Consider the following 5537-nt stretch of genomic DNA (forward strand, 5'->3'; position numbering starts at 1 on the left):
TAATACATGATTGATCATAAAAGTAACTGATAAGTTTAATAAAGTTAATAACAATGCTTATAAAGTAAATATATATGTTTTGAAAGCTATTTGACATCACTAGTGGAACAAATTCCATTTGTAACACCTTATTCGTAACGGGAAGTAATTTGCCCGTTACAATAAACCTATTCGTAATAGGCAAAATAATGGTCCATTACGAATAATACATTATTCGTAACAGACATCATTTTGCCCGTTACGAATACCATTTTTCGTAACGGACTATTATTTTGCCCGTTATAAATACTTTATTGTTTGTAACGGGCACCAATTGCCTGATACAAATAGGTTATATGTTAAAAAACCCTAGATGTCTAACTTCATTTTTCAGCAGTCGACCCAGCCGTCACTCACATCTCTCTCCTCTCTCTCTCTCCCTTCTCTTTCGCTCTCCTCAGGTTTCAATGGCGATTTTCATTGAACATAAAACAAACATTCAGATTTCCATTTAAATACAAAATCATCACTACAAAACCCTAATTTCCCAAATCCATCCTTAAATTACAAACCCTAATTAAAATCAATCAAACTTAATATCAAGCCCTTTCACCACGAATCCGACAAGCAAGATGAATATCCTTAGGCATTATAGTAACCCTCTTAGCATGAATAGCTTAAAGGTTAGTATTCTCAAACAAACCAACCATCAACAGCCTCCTGAAGAGCGGCAACGACGGAGCTTTGGAAGCGAAGATCGGTCTTGAAATCTTGAGCAATTTCTCTTACAAGCCTCTGAAATGGAATTACAATTAATGGGATTACAATCCTGAGCAACGTTGTTCTTGGTAATTTCCCCCTTTTTTGGGTTTCTGATTTGACGACTTGATTTTTTTTTTTTTTTTGTATTTTTTTTTGGTATTTTTGCGATTTTGATTATGATTTTGTTATTTTTTGGAGATGTGATTAGGTAAGAAGGGAAGAAGGATTCGGAAGCTGAGGTTGATTTTGCAGAAGAGGCTTAATTTTCCTTGAAATTTGATGATTTTATTGATGGGTCTGCTTCTTCGCCTATTTTGACTAAGTTGGCTCCAAATTCCTGGTAATTTATCTCATTATCCGCCATTTTTGTTGATTATAATGTTATGATTTTGTTGTTTTCTGATTAAAGGGTTTTAATTGTTAGTTTGACTTTGCTATAATTTTATTTGGACAAGTGATGTGGGAAACGACAATGTTCTATTTTTTTTTTTTTTTTTTTTTGCAAGTTTACTTTGAGATTTGCTATAATTTGAGATGAACAAGTTTAGGACAGTAGGAAGATCAAATTGAATATGGGTCATTGGTTGGCTTTTGTATACTTGTGTATGTGGCACTGGGAATGGAGATTGCGGCAATACCAATGTTTGATCACAAATTGAGAAATAAAATTATATTCAGAAGCTCTCAAAATGTTCCTGTTTTTTTTTTATTCATTTCACGCATGAATTGGGGTTTTAAAAGTTCACTATTCAATTCAAGTGATTAATTTTCATTTTAAGTTTGGAATTAACAAAAATTTTGATATGAGCTTGCTTTGCTAAACAGGTACTGTAGAAGACCCCATTGTGTTATTGTAAAGGAAAATGGAGGATGAAGTACAACAACAACAGAGTCAATTAGTAGGTATAGAGTTTCCTATATTCAACCTTTTTTTTTTCTTTAATTAAGGCTTTGTTGTAATTGGTGTTGTTGGGATATGTTTATGCAAGACTGTTATGCATCTTCCAGTGTCCCTTTCCAAGTTTCGAGTGTCTCTTTTTCTATGGGGATTAAATTCTCCTATTGCTATAATTTTTATGCAAATTAGATTTATGTATGGGATTTCTGGGGAAGGGAGAAGGTCCATCCGTCCATGTGACTTAGACAGATAGGGCACAGGGTCATTGAAGCTTTGAGTTGAACCTTTGGGATTGGTGGTAGCATTTTGAGCTCTATGGAGTTTTGTTTATTTAATAGTTTAAAAATGATGAATACACCCAGCTATGGATTGTTGCATTATACTATAATGTCATCGGGTTTGATTCAATAATTTTCAATTTTAAATTCGAGTCAATTCGACGTTGTTTTACCACCAAATTGAATGTTTTATACTACCTGTGAAGTCATGCTGGGAAATTCTGTGTGCATATCCCAGAGTGTTCCACTGTAGTTACTAGTTAGATAATGATGTAGCTACTCTTTTACGGATTGTCAATGAGCTATCTTCTGACCTTCAGATATTCCATAGTAGTTAGTTGTTTCAGCTATTGCATCTTCTAGGGATTGTCAATACACTATCTTCTAATCTGTAAAGAACTTGAACCAGACCTTTATAATATTTTTACTTTAGAGTCTGAAGTATTAGTGAATAATAGTGTGGTTGGATTAGTGGATTACTATGTAAAGGCCGTTCTAGCTATATAAGAAACCCCTGATTCAATTGTCCTTAGCAGTTAGACATGCAAGGACAACCACATAGCCTATTTGGGAACATTGGTGCTCATATAGCACCTGCAAAGTGTAAATGGGTGTATTAGAGGCGTGGCTTGAAATTCTTATTTAATCATGGAGGATGTAGAAAAGGCTTTAGTGGTCAATACCTGTTAACATGGCTCAAGTATTCTTATATACTCCTATTTTCAATAGTGGTGAAGTATCTGATTCTGATGTGTGTTAGTAATTCACACGCTATAGTTATGGACGTTTCTTACATTTTGGAGCTTTTGAGAGATTTGCTTTGGCGTTTTTCTTTCTGATTTTCATGTGTTTCACTATGTCAAGTTTTTAATTGTGACAGACTTCGCAACGTAAGTTACATGTGCCTGACATATATACTAATATTTAGCGGCTTGACCGCTGTTAGCTAATCTAATAGTGCTCTGTTGTTTTGTGCATGTTTATTCACTTTCTATTTTAAATTTTTTTCCCTGGATTATCGCAATCTGTAGTGCAGGTGACAGAACTATAAACTTAATACTAAACGTAAGAGGCTTTCGATCTTATCTATTTTTGTTACCCTTTCAAGTTATAACAGTCCTAGAAGAAGTGTTTTAGTTTCTATCCTAAGTCTTTTACTCTTTTAAGAGGAATGCCACTAGAGCTTCGGCTGTAGCAAAAATTAACAATGCTGCATTTTTTGAAAGAATATGACTAACGTGATTTCCAATTTCAGTCACTTGTGGGCTTGTAGCAAGTTAGAGACTCATTTGGTGCCTGGAATTATTGCATTCAAGCTAGCTTTCTGTCGATTGCATTTAAGTGCTTTGCTGTTTTTTGCATATTGAACTGATTCTGTCAGTCTTGTCAGCTGTTCTCAAGTTTTTTCCGGAGGAATGATGTGGAGTGGCAAGGACCAATTTACTGATCAATTCTCCACATTCAATGGTACAGAGTACAAGTAGTCCTTTAATTTATTTACGTAGCTGTGTTGTATTATGAAGTCTTAACTTCAATATAACATAACTCACCCTCTCTCGCGGTATTCTATTCAGGTGTGTATCACAGCGCGAGAGTTGATTGACTGCTCTTAAGGTCTTCTCGCCTCTCTGGTGTGGTCAATAAGGGCTAGAGACCCCCACAATTCTTTTTAACGGGAAGATTTTTGGAAGTTTGTTATTTCATAAGGCTCAATTAGGGCATTTTGGTACTGATTGTAATGGGGGCATTTTGGTATTGATTGTAATGGTTATTGAGGGGTTCTGGCACTATTAGAGATGTTTGTCATTAAAATGCTTTTTTTTTTTTTTTTTTTTTGGAAAGGATCTTTGTTTTAGTTTTAGTTATTAGGAAATAATTAAAGCACCTTTTGCTAATTATATATTACTTGTTAATTATTAAGTGTATACTCTATATATATATATATATACAAAATAATTGTGCAAGCTAGCTGTCCAGCATGTGCTGGATTTTTTTTTAATTGATCCTCACAATATTCGTAACGGGCAGAACCTGTCCGTTACAAATAACCCCGTTATTCGTAACGGGCATCTGAAAATCCCGTTACTATTAAAGGGGTTATTCGTAACGGGCACCTGAAAATCCCGTTACGAATAACGGGGTTATTCGTAACGGGCACCTGAAAAGCCCGTTACGAATAACCCATTATTTGTAACGGGCAACATAAATGCCCGTTACGAATAATGGGTTATTCGTAACGGGATATTCTGGTGCCCGTTACGAATAACCTATTATTCGTAACGGACGGTGCCCGTTACGAATAAGAAAGGCCATCCGTAACGGCCGCATACGTAATGGCCACTGCCCGTTACGGATGAGCAGTTTTTGCCCGTTACGAATGGCCTTTTTTCCACTAGTGCATGTTTTATATGCTGTGAAGTAGGTTTTATCCTTCTTTGTTCCTATAAAGTAAAATGATTCATTCTATAAAGTAAATAGAAAATGTTATAAAGTAAACTATTTACCTTTATATGTATATGATGTCAATATCAATATTATGATGCATAATAATACATGATTGATCATAAATGTAACTAATAAATTTACTAAAGTTAATAATAATGCTTATAAAGTAAATATATATGTTTTGAAAGCTATTTAACATGTTTTATATGCTGTGAAGTAGGTTTTATCCTTCTTTGTTCCTATAAAGTAAATGATTCATTCTATAAAGTAAATAGAAAATGTTATGAAGTAAACTATTTACCTTTATATGTATATGATGTCAATATAAATATTAAAATGCATAATAACACATGATTGATAATAAAAGTAACTGATAAGTTTAATAAAATTAATAACAATGCTTATAAATTAAATATATATGTTTTGAAAGCTATTTAACATGTTTTATATGCTGTGAAGTAGATTTTTTGTTCTTAAATATTATATTTTAAGACTATATGTTTTAATTTCTTATACTTTAACAAATTATAGAAACAAAGAGAAGGATAAAATCTGAAGTTTAAAATAGCAATTATGAACCAGAAAAATATCCAAATGAGGATTATGAAGAATCATTAGAACAAGACAAAATATAGGGAAAAGCTCATTTACAGAAGAAAAAAAGCCTTTTTTTTCTAATAAGGAAGTAAATGAAGTTATTGAGGTTAAAGATGGAGGTGATGATGATGATGGTAACCTGGAAATCAAGAAAACACATAGGAGACCAAATGCAGTTTTTGATTTGATCAAAGGTTTCAGTGAGGAACAAAAATCAGGTGTAATAAGTATTGGTTTTGGAGGGTTGCTTGAATAGAATTTGACTAGAATTTCAACAAAGATGGTTCATGGCTTTGTCATCATTTCAATGAAAACAACTGTATGTTCAAGATTGACATGGTGAAGGAGTTTTCTATTAGTTCCTACAATGTTGAAGGTATTTTCTTGCTTCCACATGTAACTGAGAACAAGGTGAATTTTCAGTTAAGGAAGCAACCTCTAGCAAACATTTTGATTCAAAAGGAATGGAAAAAGAAACTCGAAATTCCAGAAGGTGATTACATCTTTGTGAATAATTTGGAGAACAAAATAAAGACTCTGAAGGAATTAAAGGAGGGGAGGATTGTAAAATATTCTTT

The 5537-nt window shown here is 33.4% G+C and overlaps 1 long non-coding RNA gene across 2 annotated transcripts; it reads left to right on the plus strand.

Moving 5' to 3' along the window:
- The first annotated feature begins 390 nt into the window (after positions 1-390).
- LOC145626891 (uncharacterized) lies at positions 391-3773 on the plus strand. Of its 2 annotated transcripts, none has more exons than XR_014111140.1 (5): positions 391-827; positions 940-1081; positions 1567-1644; positions 3308-3384; positions 3492-3773. It is a non-coding gene; the product is annotated as an uncharacterized LOC145626891 (long non-coding RNA). The 2 variants fall into 2 exon arrangements; XR_014111139.1 differs by having other exon boundaries at positions 950-1081.
- The last annotated feature ends 1764 nt before the right edge of the window (positions 3774-5537 follow it).

Source organism: Chenopodium album, chromosome 4, assembly GCF_948465745.1.
Source record: "Chenopodium album chromosome 4, dcCheAlbu1.1, whole genome shotgun sequence".
Lineage (NCBI taxonomy): Eukaryota > Viridiplantae > Streptophyta > Magnoliopsida > Caryophyllales > Amaranthaceae > Chenopodium > Chenopodium album.